Source organism: Rousettus aegyptiacus, unplaced genomic scaffold (genome assembly GCF_014176215.1).
Source record: "Rousettus aegyptiacus isolate mRouAeg1 unplaced genomic scaffold, mRouAeg1.p scaffold_m13_p_6, whole genome shotgun sequence".
Lineage (NCBI taxonomy): Eukaryota > Metazoa > Chordata > Mammalia > Chiroptera > Pteropodidae > Rousettus > Rousettus aegyptiacus.
Genome location: NW_023416309.1, coordinates 82,313,593 through 82,330,872, shown reverse-complemented (window position 1 = coordinate 82,330,872; position 17,280 = coordinate 82,313,593). Strand labels below are relative to the sequence as shown.

At 40.0% G+C, this 17,280-nt stretch overlaps 1 pseudogene; it reads right to left on the bottom strand.

Moving 5' to 3' along the window:
* Nucleotides 1–4,780: 4,780 nt before the first annotated feature.
* LOC118604286 lies at nucleotides 4,781–4,895 on the bottom strand (annotated as a pseudogene).
* Between the last annotated feature and the right edge of the window lie 12,385 nt (nucleotides 4,896–17,280).

Sequence of the window (17,280 nt, the reverse complement as noted above, 5' to 3'; positions counted from 1 at the left end):
CTTGGGGTCCCTGATGCAGGCTTTCTAAAGATGAGGATGCAGCAGCAGCAACAAAACACCCTGGAGCTCCATATCCAGAACGGCAAGAGGCAACCAGCGCTCGGGAGACAGCCCCAAACAAAATGCAGCAGCAGGGGCAGCAGCAGCAGCAGCTGCCTGGGAACACCAGGCAGAGCAGTGAGACAGTGGGCACTCAGATCTGCTTCCTGCATCTCTCAGCCACACAGCCAAAGCGAGGCTGAGCGAGAACTTCTCAACGCACATTGTAAATACCATCTGTCACACTGCCTGCCCAGATGCGGCCTTCCACCACGGAAGGGAAGCATTCTTTATTATTTATGCAGAATGCACCCTACTTAAGTGCTGTGCCACCAGGAGAGGAAAGAAAAGCCTGCAAGAGTCGAGGACTCCAGGGCCCGGCCCCACTGATAACAGCTGGTCAGGAGGGCTTGGCCATTGTCTCTCTGGGGTGAGAGGTTAACTCCCAACTCTCCTGGGACTTAGGAGGCCAGCATTCTCGTCCTAGTTCTGCCGCCAGCTTGCTGTACAACTTTGGGCAAAGCATCTCAACTTTGTGGGCCTCCGTTTTCTCATCTGTAAATGCAAAGGTCAGACTAGATGACCCGTGACATCTCTTCCAGCTCTGAAATTCAATTGGGATCACTCTAACCTCTCTACCTCCTGCCGCTGGCCCAGAAGCCTGTTCATTTCCCATCAGCCCTTCCACCCGGGCTGGGCAGAGGAAATAATCAGGATGTGATTCCTTAGTCCTTGTGAGGAGTCAGCAGACCTGGGTTCTTGTCCAAGCTCTGTCACTATTTAGCCATGTGACCCTCGGGAAGGCACAGTTTCCTACCCTCAGTGTGATCTTTTGTGAAATAAGTAGGTGGGACTAGGAGATTTTAGTAGGAGACTCCATCTCTAAATTCCACAATCTCCAAGGTTTCCTTCCAAAACACAGCAGATAAACATCTTTAGACTGAGGCTCTAGACAGAATGATGAATGAGACATAGTCCGCCCTCGATGAGTTCTCAGACAGGTGGAAAAGACATGTTTAAAAAACCTGAAGGGACAATGTGATAGGTACTGACTGGAGATACATATGAAGCATGTGGTGGCAGAGAGGGGATCCAAGTAAGTGGTGCTAGAGCTGAATCTTAAAAGACTAAGTAGGAAGTCACCAGGTAGATGGGGCTTCATGCATTCCAAACAGAGGGAAATGCAAGTACTAAAGCAGGAAAGTGTGAATCTGCATAGAAACTGCCTGTGCGTTGTTAGGGTGATGCCGACATTCGGTGAGTCTTTGCACTGACTGCTTCCTCTCCCGCCCTTCTGGAACAGTCCAGTACTCCCTGGATGGGGGTGAGGGGTTTATGGGTGATGGTTCAGCCTGTCCTCCCTGTCCATGAAGCACGTCACCAAGGAGATGAGAGACTAACAGGAGTCTCTCCTTCCATCTCCTGCCTTTATCTGTTCTTTGAATTGGAATCAGTGAAGCAGTCTGGAAATAGGAAGCTGGTACAAGTGACCACGAGGTGATCCACAAATCTCCAGCCTTCTACACCATCAGGCCGGGCCAGAGGAGGAACGTGGCTTTGTGCAGAATGGTGTCCAGTGGCTGATTGGCGTGGGCAGTCTGGGTTTGCTGGGCACCCTCCTGTGTGTGGCCGGAACACATGGTCTCTCCTACAGCTGTGGTGGGAGCGTTGTGGCTCCTCAGGGAGCTGTACAAGTCCTCTGCAGAGAGATGAAGTTAACCTGTCCCTTCTCCGTGAAGGACATCCTGCAACAGAAATGTGCTCCCACTCACCCCTTTCCTCTTGAACTGGTCTGCAGCTCACATGTCTGTTCTGCATTCTCCCAAATACACACGAACAGCAGAGAGCATACATCCAAGACATAAGCTGTGAGCAGCCTCACAGGCTGCGAGCCATGCAGTTAACCAGGCTAAGGGAAAGCCTGTGAAGCACTGGTAAGTGCTCTGCTGGCTCAGCTTGCTGCAACAATTGATATTCAAGAAGAAGGGGCCGCATGTCAGGAAAATACCAGAAATGCTGAAGGAATGGTCCTATTTGCCAGATGGTTCCTGGGGCATGACTGTATTGCAGAGGGACAGTCTGCATGGAGAGGGCCTTTCATCGGAGAGCAAAGAGGCTGGCTAATGGCTCATTCATCATCCTAGGGCTCTTTGGGAGGAGGATGGTGTCTTGAAGGACACCCACACATGCCAGTCCTCATCCCAGAACCCTGAAGCTGTGAATGCCTGAGGTCGAAGTGGTGTTCAGGATTGGGCCTCTCCAAACACTCCTACCTTTGCTTCTTCACACACCTGCCACCTGTACCTTCTTTCCCAGCTTAAGCTAGTTAGTCTAGTCTCCCAGCTGCTAGCTGTCATTCTCCCCTTAATGTAACTGACTGCATTTAGTCAATCACACAGCTTGGGCTCCTATGAGATGTATTTCGTTTGCTGCCAGGGCTGAACTATGAGGCAATAGAAAAGAGTCTGGGAGTGGGTAAGTGGGTTTGAAAATGTAAATAACTGGAAGGGCATTTGAAATTATTTGCTATATTAGCACAAAATTTTCAAGAACTCATTGCTTTTGCTTGATAACACGTGTCTGCCTTTGTCTCCCTCCATGAAACCACAGATTTCGGGTAGTAGGGGCTATGTCCCTCTTGGCTTTGCCACATATCCCAGGTGCACTGGCAGTCATAGCCCGAATCATGCAGGTGCCCCCGAAAGCCTTGGCTCTGTGGCAGGTGTGGCGAGGGCGAGTGGGCAATCAACGAAGGCATCTGTCCTGCAGAGCCCTAGTGAGGCCGTATCACCAGCGGTCAGTGGCCTCCACCCCTGCAGAAGGACAGCATCACAGTGGCAGCAGCAGCAGGCTGCACGTCATGATGGTGCCCACTTATTATGACCTGTAATCATTTATCACTTTGTTGTAATTTCTGTGTTATATCATGACCTCCATAAGGATAGAAGGCCCTTGTAGTTACTTCACTATCTCCTAGTACCACGCCATCAGTGTGCTAACTAGGGGTTAGTGGAAAACATTACACACACACACACACACACAGACCTCCATTTGCATCTGGCAGGATAACCTTCAGGAAGTTAGTTCACTTAGGCTCAATGAGACTAAGTTTCCTTGGCTTTAAAAAAGGCTAATATGACAAATCTCGCTAGAATATAGGTAAAAAGATGGGACAATGGCTGATACAGAGTAGCTTTCAGTATCGGTTTCCCTCCTTTTCCCCTCTGGATACTCAGTGCATAGTGTTGAATAAATGAATAAATTATTTCAGAGATGAATACACTTTGGCATATTTCTTGGATAGATTCAAATTCCAAAAGGCCCATATAGTGCAGTTTTTTTTGTTGTTGTTTGTTTGTTTGTTTGTTTTAATTTTAATCCAACATCAAGTAACCAAATTTGCGGTTACAACAGGAGGTGGTCACCCTGGGGAAGGGGGCGGTTAAAGTGGTTTCCAACAGCTGGAGAAGTACCTCTGCTTATTTTTGAAGAAAAACACAAAGAAACTACCTTGAGAAACAATGCCACAGGACTTTGCGTTAGACCTGTTTCATCTCTCCCCTCAACACAAGGCACACAGTTGATGGAATGTGCACCAAAGGCTTGGCCTTCGGAGAGGTCTTGGCGTTGCGGGGAACCTCATGAAGTCCTGGAGACACAGTGTCCTCCAGTGGGAAAGAACAGCCATAACACTCAGCGGAGCCAATCAAGACACACAATCAAAACCAGCAGGACAGGTTTCCTACAGGGCCCGGGATCAGCTCCGTGGTGCGGGCACCAGGGCAGACTTCCAGGGCTGTCTTCATGGCTGGGAAATAACAACAATATATTGTCCAGGAAATGTTTTTCTGGATGTGTTACTCAGAGACAGCCATTGTAGACACATTTGTTCCTTAAAAGTCATTAGGCATCAGTCAGGTAACGGGGTCTAGGAAATGATTCTAGGCTGCTACCATCACAAAGAGAAACCAGACATTCTCTGTGTCTGAGGGAAGTACACAGCACCACCTACAAAGTATTTTTGCCAAAGACTTGAACCTAAGTTTGATTACGTCTCTAGATCTAACTACCAATTTACAGGACATGAATTGGTACTAGTTAATAAATAAATAAATTTACAGAGGAATATGTTGGACTGTAGAAAACTCTACAGGACAAATGACTTGGTTTCTTCAGCAGTAAATTGCAAAGGAGAGAGGGGAAGAGACAAACTCTTTTTGGATTCTGATTCAAACAAAGTGAAAAAAAAAAACTTGTTTAGACATGGGGGAAATCTGAACACTGTCTATTTGATCTTTCAAGATTGTTCATTTTTTAACTGTAAAGATAATATTATAGTTATTTTAAAAAGATTTCCTAGACGTTAGAGGTACACACTGAAATATTTTCAGAGGAAATGATGTGCCATCTGAGATTTGTTCAAAATAATTTGAGTGGGTGAGGGAACAGATGAAATAAGACTGGCCCTGTAGATAATTGTTGACGCTGGGTGATGGGTGCATTAGGGCTCATTGTATTATTTGCTTTACTTTTGTTTATATTTAAATTTTCATAATAAAAATTTTAAAAACTGCCCACTAGAAAAATTTTCAACCTTGAGTTTCAAGAAAGCCCACAGATGACTCCTTCAAGCTTTATTCTGCTGCCTCTATGAGAAAACAGGAGCCCACTATTTGACAGCTTCTGTTGGATGTGGCGTTAGAGATTGCTTTTTTTTTTTTTAATTTATTATTATTATTTATGTCTACAGCACCTGGTCTTCCCAGGAGGTCTCCCATCCAAGTACTAAGCAGACCAACCCTGCTTAGCTTCTGAGATCAGACATTAGGCTTGTTCAGGGTGGCATGGCCATAGACCATGCACTAGGGCACTACAGGGGCATAAACCCAGGACCTTCTACATGTAAAGCAGACATGCTAACTGCTACACTACGGAACCATGTCCTAGAGATTGCTTTCACCTGGTACATCTGAGCAATATGACCAGAATCAGATGAACTGCTATGCTTTACCACTGTACCATTTGAATGAGCTTCCGTTTTTTTATTTACTTCTGGATAACAGGGTGAGAAGAGGCCAAGAACTAGCGGGCAGCTCTTCTAAGGGACAGCTTTGACAAATTCTCTGATTGAGGGAACCCAGTTGCTTCCATGCTCTCTGCAATCTCCAAATTATCTGCATAACCTCTCTCCTTAGCAAGGACTTTTCACTTACAACTTCCCGACTACAGGCACTGGACATCAGAGCATCGGCAAGTGTATAGGTGGATTCAGCACCTCTTGCCTCCTTTCTAACCCTCATACTATCCTCTGCCATGGGCTTACATAAACACAGCTGTATCAGCAGCCCACCAGCTGCCAACTCTCCTAGAAGATATTCGGCACTTTTCCTATTCTGGCTAAAAATAAGTCCCAGGCTCTCTGGGGCATCTGCAGGTGGTGTGCTCACTCTGCCATGCTGGAGTTTTCTTAGGATGCTGTAACTCAGAAATGTGGAATTGCTTGTACGAAGTCCATGGCAGAATCTCAGCTCCTTCCCTCGGGAAATAGTCACAAGCAAATTCTAAGCTGAAAGGAGCTTAAAGTCTTTTCCTAAAGGCCTTTGCTAATTGGGTACTAACCTCAATCATGGCATCCGGCAGAGGGTGTGGGTTCAAATCCCACTCCTGCTACTTAGCTGGGTCTGTGACTAGTTACTCAAACTCTCTTAGCCTCAGTTGTTATATTTAAACTGGGGATGATGGTAATACTACACATCTTGGTTATGAGATTTAAATGATATATGAAAGGGACTCTGGAAACAACTCCATAAAATGTGCTAATTTCTCTCTCCTTTCTTTTTTTTATTACACTTTCCCACCCACCCCCTGTGCAAACAAGCCCTCACTGTGCATTCCCTCAACAAATATCTGAGTGTTTGCCATATGCCTGGTACTATGCTAGGAACTAAGAGTAAAGCAGTGAACAAAAGAGACAAAAATTCTGCCCTTACAAAGTGTACAGCTTTGGGGTGATTAACAACTAATGAAATTAATTGTATAAAATAGTATATCGCCTGTAAGATGGTGATAAGAACTATAAGGAAATATAAAGCAAGGATCAGGATAGAGAGTGCTTATGTGAGCAGAGACTGAAGTTTTAAATACAGTGGAAGGGAAGATCTTATTGAGAAAGTGACATTTGAGTAAGATCTTGAAGGAGAGGAGGGAGGGATAAGGCATGTGAATACATGGGAGATGAACTTTTCTGGTAGAGTTAAAAGCAAGTGCAAAGGCCCTGGGTGGAAGCATACCTCATACATTCCAAAATAGAAGGACATCGGCATAGAGAGAGATAAGTGAAGGTAGGAATAAAATCAGAGAAATAATGGATAGGCAGATGAAGTCATGCAGCGTCTTGGCAGTCATTTTTAAAACTATGGTTTTCATTCTGAATAAGATGAGAAGCCACTGAAAAGTTCTGAGCCAAGGAGTAGCATGTTTCATTTTAATAGAATCACTCTGGCTATAATGTGAGAAAAGCCTGAAGATAGGCAAAGGTAGAAGAAGGGAGGCTTTGAAGCTAGAAAAAGACCCAAATTAAATTTCCAGAGATGAAAAATACAATGTTTAGATGAGCAGCACACTGGAGAAATAAACATAAAAAAAGTAAAAGAAGTTAACAAACTTGAATACAGTAATAGGAACTATCTAAAATGAAATACCGAGAGTAAAAAGAAGACAAAAAATTAATAGAGTATTAGTGAGCAGTAAAACAACATCAAGGAGACATATATGTGTTCTTGTGTATACATATATGAAGTCCTAGGAAAAGTGGGAAGCAGAAAAAATATTTGAAGGAATAGTGGTCAAAAATTTCCTAAATTTGATGAAAACTATAAATGCACAGATACAAGAATCTCAATGCACCTCAAGTGCAAGAAATATGAAAAAAAAATGCACAAAGGCACTTCCTAATCAAATTGATTAAAACCAATGATTAAGAGAAAAGACATATTACATACACAGAAACAAAGATAAGATGATGGTAGATTTATAGTCAGAAAAAATGCAAGCCAGAGGCAGTAGAACAAGATCTTTAAAAAGCTGAAAGAAAAAGACTGTGATGTTGGAATTCTTTACCCAGTAAAAATATCTTTCAATAAGGAAGGTGAAATAAAGACTTCTCAGACATATAAGCTGAAAGAATTCATCACCGGCATACCTACACTATAGGAAATGCTAAAAGAAGAACTTCGGACAGAAAAAAAATGACATCTAATAGAAATCTGGCTCTGTACTAAGGATCAAAGAACACCAGGAATAACAGATGGGTACTTACTTAAGTATGTATCTTTTTTTCTTATTTAACTATCTTTAAAAGATAATCTGTTTCTTAAAGCAAAAACAATAACAAATTGTAGGGCTTACAACATATGTGAAAGCAAAATACATGACAATTGTCGAAAGGCCAGGAGAGAGAAATGAAAGTATACAGTTGTAAGGTTCTTATATAATATGTAAAGTGGTATAATATCACTTTAAGGTAGATGGAGATAAGCTAAAGATATATACTATAAATACCAAAGCAACCACTAAAATAAAGCAAAGAGTCATTGTTAGATTTAATTTTAAAAAACCACTACCCAACTACATGCTGTATACAAGAAACTTACTTTAAATATAAAGATAGGTTAAAAGAAAATACCAATTCCACATGTTTTTTTCAGATAATTTAAATGGAGGGAATACTATTTCACTAATTCTACGAGGCCAACATTATCTTAACACATTACCCTAACACCAAAACCAGAAAAAGACATCATAAGAAATAAAATTACATATCAATATCCTTTATGATCACAGATTCGTGAATTATTAAAATTTTGGCAAATCAACTCTAAAAACATTGATATATGAAATAGATAATACAGCATGAAAGAATGGGGTTAATACCAGGAATGCAAAGTTGGCTTAACATTTGAAAATCAATGTAATTTACCACAGTAACAGACAAAAAAAAAAAAGAAAACCACCGATAATCTCAATAGATGGAGACAATCATCTGACAAAAATTCAACATCTATTCATGATAAAAAAGAAACAAACTCTCAGGTGGTTGCTTTATTGAGAACAGAATGAAGGTAGGAAAATGGGGAAGCAGGGAGACCAGTTAGCCTATTACAGCAATTCCAGCTGGAGAAAGGCTATGGAATGGGTAGGGAGTAAGAGACAGAATGAAGCCAAGAAGGGTGACTCTAAGTTATTTGGTCTGAGCAACTGGGGAAATAAGTTGCAGTTAATAATGATGGGCAAGATGGTGAAAGCAAAAGGTTTTGGCGGGACAGATCAAAAATTTGATTTTGGACATGCTCAGTTTGAGATGTACACTCAACATCCATGTTATGATATCCAGTAGGCAGTAGACATAAAAATTTAAAGATAGAGAGAGAACACATTTGGGCTCCAAATTTGGAAGGCTTCAGCATACAGTTGGTGTTTAAATTCAGGAGAGTAAATGAAATCACCAAAAGTCTAAGAAAAGAGAAAAAAATGTCAAGGACTCAGCCCTGAGGCCCTCTGTTATAAAGAGATCTGATAGAGGAGAATCTAGCAAAGGAGACTGGGAAAAGTGGCCAATGAGGCAGAAATAAAACTAGGAGCCAAGAAAAGAGCGTGTTTCAAGAAGGAAGCAAATGTGTCAAATGCTCTTGATGAGTATAAGATGATGGCTGAGAAATGACCATTGAATTTGTTAATGTGGAACCAATTGCAATGAAATGGATGGACCTAGAGGGTATTAGGCTAAGTGAATTATGTTGGACAGAGAGACAAATACCACGTGATTCCACTTATATGGAGAATTAAAAAAAAAAAAAAGGAAAACAGAAACAAACTCATAGAGACAGGGAACAAATTGGTTGCCAGATGGGAGGGGGGGTGGGGGTTAGAGGGCTGGGTTGAAAAGGTGAAGGGATCAAATTGGTAGTCACAAAATAGTCATGGAGGTGTAAAGTACAGCATAGGGAATATAGTCAGTCACATTGTAATAAATACGTATGGTACCAGGTGTGTACTAGACTTATTGCAGGGGATCACTTCATAAGTTATATAAATGTCTTACCACTATGCTGTACACCTGAAACTAATATCATATTGAATTTCAACTGTACTTGAAAACAATTTTTTTTTTAAAGAATTCTGCAGTGTGGAGGTCATTGGAGATCCTGACAAGAGTAGTTTCAGCACAGCAGTGGAGGCAAAAAGCCTGATTAGAGTGGGTTCAAGGAAAAATAGGAACACTGATCCTTCACGAACTCTTCCAAAAAATAGTAGAGGAGGGAACACTTACTAAATTATTCTATGAGGCCAGTATGACTCTGAGACCGAAAGCAGACAAAGACATCACACACACACACACACACACACGCACACGCACACACACAAAAACTGTAGAATAATATCCTTTATGCTATAGATGTAAACACCCTCAACAAAATACTAGCAAACTGAATCCAACAATGTGTAAAAAGGATATTTGGTACTTTTTATATATAAATCCCACCATGACCTAGTGGAATTTATCCCAGAAATGCAAGATAGGTTCCACATACAAAAATTAGTGTAATATATCATATTAATAGACTATAAGATAAAAACCAAAAAATCATTTTAACAAATTCAGAGAAAGCACTCGACAAAACCAAACACCCCTTCATGATGAAAACACTCAACAAACTATGAATAGAAGAGAATTTACTTAATCTGATAAAGGAAATCTGTGAAAAACCTACAGCTAACATTACACTTAATACTGAAAAGATAGAATGTTTTCCCCCTCAGGCCAGGAATAAGACAAAGATGAGTATAAGAAATTCTGACCATTTCTATTCAACATTGTACTGGAGTTGTAGCCAGAGAAATTAATAAAAATAAACAAACAAACAAACAAACAAACAAATAAATGCAAGCCATCTAGATTGGAAAGGAACAAGTAAAACTGTACACAGATGACATGACCTTATGTATAGAGAATCATAAGGCATAAACACACACACACACACAACGCACTATTAGAGGTAATAGTGACAAGATTCAAGAATAACATACAAAAATCAATTGCATTTCTATACACTAACAATGACAAATCTGAAAATAAAATGAAGAAAACAACTTCATTTACAATAGCATCAAAGAGAACAAAATACTTAGGAATAAATTTAAAAAACAAAGTAAAAGATTTCTACATTAAAAACTATAAAACATTGTTAAAGAATCTAAAGAAGACCTAAATAAATGGAAAGACATCCCAAGTTCATTGATTAGAAGGTTTAGTATTGTTGAGATGGTAATACAAATTGATTACGAATTCAATACAATCCGATCTACAAATTCAATACAATCTCTACCCAAATCCCAGCTGGTTATTTTTGAATAAACTAACAAACCGATCCTAAAATTCACATGGAAATGCAAGGAACCCAGAATAGTCAAAGCAATCTTGAAAAAAAGAAGTACAAAGTTGAAAGACTCACAACTTCCAGATTTCAAGTTACTATAAAGCTACAGTAATAAAGGCTGTGTGGTACCGGCATAAGGATGAACATATGGATCAAGAAAATAGAATTGAGAAATAAACCCTTACATTTCTGACCAATTGATTTTCCAGAAGGGCACCAAGACTATTTAAGAGGAAAAGGACAGTCATTTCAACAAATGGGGTTGGGACAACTAAATATCCATACTTGAAAGAATGTAGTTGACCTCATAGCTCACATAACACACAAAATTAACTCAAAGTGAACCAAATGTAAAAGCGAAAACTTTTAGAAGAAAGTGTAAATCTTGGTGACTTTGGGTTAGGCAACAGTTTCTTCAATATGATATCAAAAGCACAAACAGCAAAAGAGAAAAAAATAGTTAAATTGAACTTCTTTAAAATTAAAAGCTTATGTGCTTCAAAGGCCACTATCAAGAAAATGAAAAAGACAACTCAGAATGGGAGAAAATATCTGTAAATCAAATGTCTGACAAGGGTCTAGTATTCAGTATAACAAACTGTTACAACATAATAAATAACAATTTTAACTGAGCAAAAGATTTGAATAGACATTTTTCCAATGAGGACATACAAATGACTGATAAGCACATGAAAAGATGTTCAACATCACTAGTCATTAGGGAAATGCAAATCAAAACCACAATGACATTCCACTTCACACTTACAAGGATGGCTATAATAAAAAAGGTGGACAACACCAGATGTTTACAGTGGAAGAGGACAGTGGGAATGTAAAATGTTGCAGCTGCTTTGGAAAACAGCCTGGCAGTTACTCAAAATGTCAAACGTGAGTTGCTTTATGACCCAATAGTTCCACCCATGGGTATATACTAAAGAGAAGTGAAAACATATTTCTACCAAAAAACTGGAATACAAATATTCATAGCAACATTATTCATAATAACCAAAAGGTAGAAACAATCCACAAATTCATCAGTTGATGAACGGGTAAACAAAATGTGTTTATCTATGCATGGATATGTCCATGCAATGGAATATTATTTGGCAATAAAAATGAAGTGCTGATACATGCTCTAACATGAATGAACCTTGAAAACATGCTAAGTGAAAAAAAGTCATAAACAAAAAGCCACATATTGTATGATTTCATCTATGAAAGAATAGGCAAATTCATAGAGATAGTAGATTAGTGTTTGCCAGGTGAGGAGTGAATGGTAATGTGTATGGGGTTTCTTTTAGGAGTGATGAAATGTTTTCGAATTAGATAGTGGTAAATATATTAAACACCACTGACTTACATACTTTAAACAGGTGAATTTTATGGTGTATGAATTATATCTCAAATTTTAAAGAGACCAAATAGGAGACGTTGGAGAAACTTTCAAGGAATGTGTTGTAAAGGGGAACAGGAACGGGGACCGGAAGGTAATTTTTTCATGTCAGATATTAACAATATGTTCATATAGGAAGATTCAGGAAAAAACTTGATGATGCAGGAGAGGAGGAAGGGAGAAAGGGGAAGAGAGCAGGGACAGAGGGTGGCGGGGGTGGGGGGAAGAGGGAAGGAGGGAGGGAGGGAGGGAGGGAGGGAGGGAGTTAATTAGTTGCTGGAGAACACAGGCGAGAGGGGCTGGAATCCAGTGCTGAAGTTAATAGGGCTGCCTTGTGGACAGCTGATCTGTGGTAATGAAAAAGTACAACAGATATGTGCAAATGCAGGGAGATGGGTATATTGGGTGTAGGATCTTGAGGAAGTTCTTGAACATCTTGCTTATAGCCTCCTGTTTCAATATATGCCTTCTGAGAAAGCAAACAGGCTTCATAGAAAACAAGAAAGGACATCAATCCCCCCAAATCATTTAGCCCAGTAGCTTTAAACAATTAATTCCACCCCAAACTGGTCATTCTTTTACCCTGAATTCTTTCAACAATTTTATTTATTTCTGTTATTTTAACCTATTTTTAAATTTTATTTCATTATTGAAGATTAAATAAAATTTAAAGGGTACAGAATGTAAATCTCTCTCCAACCTCTATCCCTAGTCCTCCTCCTTGAGGCCAGTTTATTGTATATCCTCCAAGAAATTATCTATGTCTATGAAAGCATATGTGTGTATATTTGCATATATATCCTTCAACATTTTTTTAAACCACAAATGATATTCAAACTTACTGTTCCACATCTTGCTGTTTTCACTGAATATATATCTTGGAGATTGTTTCATATCAGTACATATAGCACTACCTCATTCTTTTTCATAACTACTATGATGTGACAGTTTTAAATATGTTCAAAAAGTCTTTGATATTCCTTCCTCCAAGAGGCAAAGTTTGATTCCCTCCCTCTGAAGTGTGGGCTAGACTTAGTAACTCACAAATAGACTATGGCAGAAGCAATGTGTGTCCTCTGAGACTAGAACATAAAAGACAATGCAGCTTCCTCCTTGTTCTCTATGTCTAGGGTGAAGTGAGCTGCCATGCCACCCAAGCAGCCCTACAGGGAGAGGCCCATGACGTGAGAAACTGAGGCCTTCTGACAACAAGCCATGTGAGCGAGCCATTTCAGAAATGGGTAGCTAAGGTCTACTCAAGCTTTCAGATCATTGCGTCCCTGGCTGGGAGTCTGACTGCAACTTAGTTAGGTATCCTGAATCAGAACCACCCAATGAAATTGCTCCTAAATTTCTGACCCACCAAAACTTTGAGATAACAAATACACGTTTCTGACACACGTGACCTGTCTCCTCCATTATTCCATCTCAATATGAAAAGTCTCTTGACACCCATAATATAGCATATCTTGAATATAAAGTATAATGCTTTCTTGTCTATTCTCTCTCCCTGCCTCTCCAACGATAATAAGCTCATACATCTGAATTTGCTCAAACCACGTTGCTCTGCAGTCTAAGATAGTGTGGCATGTGGGGCTTTGAACCACATCTGTGCTAGCCTCTCATGTATTCTGAGCTGATGCTTTCCCACAGAGAAGTTGGTATTTTCATCAGTGCTTTCTTTTCACCAGCAAGTCTCTGGGTCAGTGTGAGAGTCTTATAATTTTAAGTTTTTGAAATGTTTCCACTTCATTCAGAAACTGAAGTCAGCTAGGGAACAAATCTGGCTCTTTGGGCTTTCCTGTCTCTGTTCCTGATGTGGGCAGGCCTCCCTGCAGTGCAGAGAAGACCTGTCAACTGTACTCTGAGGATGAAGACGGGGGAAAAAAAAGGAATCTAGTCTTTTCCCTAGAGTGAGAAAGCAGCTAATAGCATCCAGATATTTTGAGATGAAACTGTTACCATGGGAATGTTTCCGTATCGCTCCCCTAATAATGATGGGTAGAAACAATGGACAGTGCAGCTCTCAGAATTCTAGAAATAAAGGAAGCAAGGGAAGGAAAATGAAGCTAAAAGAACAAGTCCCAAATAAAGGATTGATTAGTTCAGTCAAAACAGCCTCCTAGGAGAATGGGGGTTGTTTGTAGGTTAGCAGTTTTTCTCTAAAGATCAGGATTCCCATATAAGCTGGTGGGTGATCCAGAGGTGGAGGTAGGGGGGTGATTCTTCAGTATTATTGGTTAGGGGGCTAAGTTGTTGCCCTTTCCTTCTGGAAATTTGTGTATGGGGCAGGGAGTAGGGGAGAACTTGAGACTAACAAATCCTAATGCTTCTAAACACTTCTCCATTTCTGTCCTTGTGAGAGGTCAAAGTGCTTGAGGACGCAAGCCCCGGGGCATCAGACTGTACCCTGAAGGCAGAAGCACACTGATTTTCATCTTGCAACCCAGTATTTCCTATGCTGTACTGCCCTCTACGAGGTCTCAGGAATGATTTCCAAACCTTGTCCTCCACACCAAACTACTCATTGTTTGAAGAACATGTTGGGGTCCACCAGCTCACTACCAACTGGACTGCTGTCAGTCCAGGACCTTGAGAAGTCAAAGGAAAGATGACTCATCGATAAGCAAAACAGGCCATCTTTTGTGACAGGCATTTTACCCTTGTCTACTATAATCCCATACTATAATCCTCAGAGGATTTGTTGGCTTGTTGTTTCTATTTTTTGAGAATGAGCGCCCAAATAGAGCCATCTCGCCTACAAAATGAATGGGAATCTGACCTGCTGGCTGGGAATTTAAGAATGCATATTGATAAGTGGGTAAATCACCTCTTAAATGTCATCCAAAGAGGAAAGAAATGGGTACAAGTGCCTCTACATATGTGAACTGACCTAAGGCAATAGGATGACAATGGATTGCCTGCTCACCGAAATCCTGTGTGTCAATGCCCCAACCTAGATTTGCTTGGCATGTCAGAAACTAGGGATTTCCTTTTTGGTCTTGAGATCTCTAGTTAAAATACAATGTAAGCAACATTTGAACCGTTTCCTAGATGTGGCAGGCCAAGGTTAATCCTCATAGAAATGCAGTTTAAAGACCAGAAACCATATTGGTTTGGATGAACAACCAGAGGGCAGTATCTTCCTTCTCTAAACAAACGCCCAGTGAAGCAACAAATACAGTTCTCTCTCTCTCACATCTCCAAGAACTATACAGTTGCTGTCCTAAAATGTACGGTTCGCAAAGAGAAAATCAGTTTAAAAATTTGACCTCACACAAGTATAAGCTCAGCCAAGAGAGTGCAGCAGGGAGCTCTAAAGATAGTTGGTTCCATTAGCACAGAGAAACCAGCCTGGAGACACACAAGGGTAAGCTTACTTCATAGACTTCCCAAGCCCCTTGTTTTGGGATCTCCACTCTCCTGGCTACATAAGGAAGGCTCTCTCTGGCGAGTGGCATGCCTCTGTTAATTCTTTCTGACTACTGGCCAGGCAGAGCTTCTCCATTTGGGCTTTGAAGGTCATTTCTGTTAAATAGTAACTCTCATTCCCAAAATGTGAATCTTAAAATGTTGCAGGATCCTAACTGCAATGTAAGGTGCTATATCAGCACCTGGCTTATAATCTGGTATATGTTTTAGCTGCCACTTATACCTAACAGGTGACAACAGCTTTCATGCTGCTTGAGATGAACACCTATTCTGTTCCAAGTCCATTATTACACAGTATATTTTTCAACTTCAGCTGCTGCTTTGACATTTTTTTAATAGAAGTACGTATCTAAATTTTTATATACCACACTGAAGAAACTTCCTTCAAAGAGGTGATTGGTGATCTCCTGCCCCAGAAGTGTGAGGACCACAGGCACTTGAATTCCTTCAGCCTAAGTGAAACTAACTAAATACTTATATATGATATATTCAGAGTCCAAGTTGAATACGACTTCTTCCATAGCTTTTTGGGAGCTCTTCAATTTGCGAAAATTCCCCTTTTGCTTGAATTCCCATTGTATTAGATTTTATCTCTTATAGATCTTATCATTTTCTACCTGTAGTAGTTATTTATTAATACATTATCTCTTGGAAGATAGAAATCTTCCCTTGTAGCACCCTTCCCTACCATAACTATTTCATTTTTATTTCTCACAACACCCAGCCCAGCACTTTATACACAGGAGCTTACACATGCATGTTTCTGAATGAATAAATGAATGAATGAATGAATGATCAAGCAGTATGGAATCCCTCCTGATAAATGTAGTAGTAGGAGAAAGATCCTAAAACTCAGGCCAAAGAGCCCAGTTGACTAGATGACTTACTTAAAGAAAAGCTCCTAGGCCTATGACCATTGGATCTGAATTATCTTAGTCCATCATTCTGTATTCGATTTTACTGAGAGCTCTCCCCATAGCTCAGGTGTCAAGAGTTATCTCAGTAGAAAAAATGTTTGGGTTTTTCTTTAGTCTTATATCCTTACTCAGTCCAATAAGCAGTACTGATTCCCATAGAGTTTTAAGAAAAATAGCATGAAGTTCATTTTATTTGCCTGTTCATTCATTCATTCAAAAATATTGAGCACTGACTATATGCCAAGTATTGTTCTAGTCACCCAGTATAGAGCGATGATTAAGATATCTGACATCGGTCTTGGTGATTTTTGAATCTGATGCCAAAAGCAAAGGCAACAAAGTAAAAATAAGCAAGAGGGATCACATTAAACTAAAAAGCTTCTGCAGAGCAAAGGAAATTACCAACACAATGAAAAGGCAACCTACTGAATGAGGGAAAATATTTGCAAATCATGTATCTAATAAGGGGTTTTTAATATCCGAAAAATATAAAGAACTCACATAGTTCAAGAGCTAAAAAACCAAACACTCTGATTTAAAAGTGGGCAGAAGGTCTGAATAGACATTTTTCCAAAGAAGACATACAGATGGCCAACAGGTACATGAAAAGATGCTCAACATCAGTAATCATTAGGGAAACGCAAAATAAAACCACAATGAGATATTACCTCACACCTGTTTGAATGGCTATTATCAAAAAGACAAGAAATTAGAAATGTTATCAAGGATGTGAAGAAAAGAGAATCCTTGTGTACAATGGAATATTATTCAGCAATAAAAAATGAAATCTTGCTATTTGCAACAACATGGATGGACCTTGAGGGCATTATGCTAAATAAGTGAGACAGAGAAAGACAAATACCATATAATTTCACTTATATGTGGAATCTTAAAAAATAATCCTGAACTCATAAACACAAAGAACAGATTGGTGGTTACTAGAGGCAGGTGGTGAGTGGTGGGTGGTGGGTAAAATGGGTGAAGGAGGTCAAAAGGTACAAACTTCCAGTTATAAATGCATCACAGGGATGTAATGCACAGCATAGCTACTATAGTTAATACT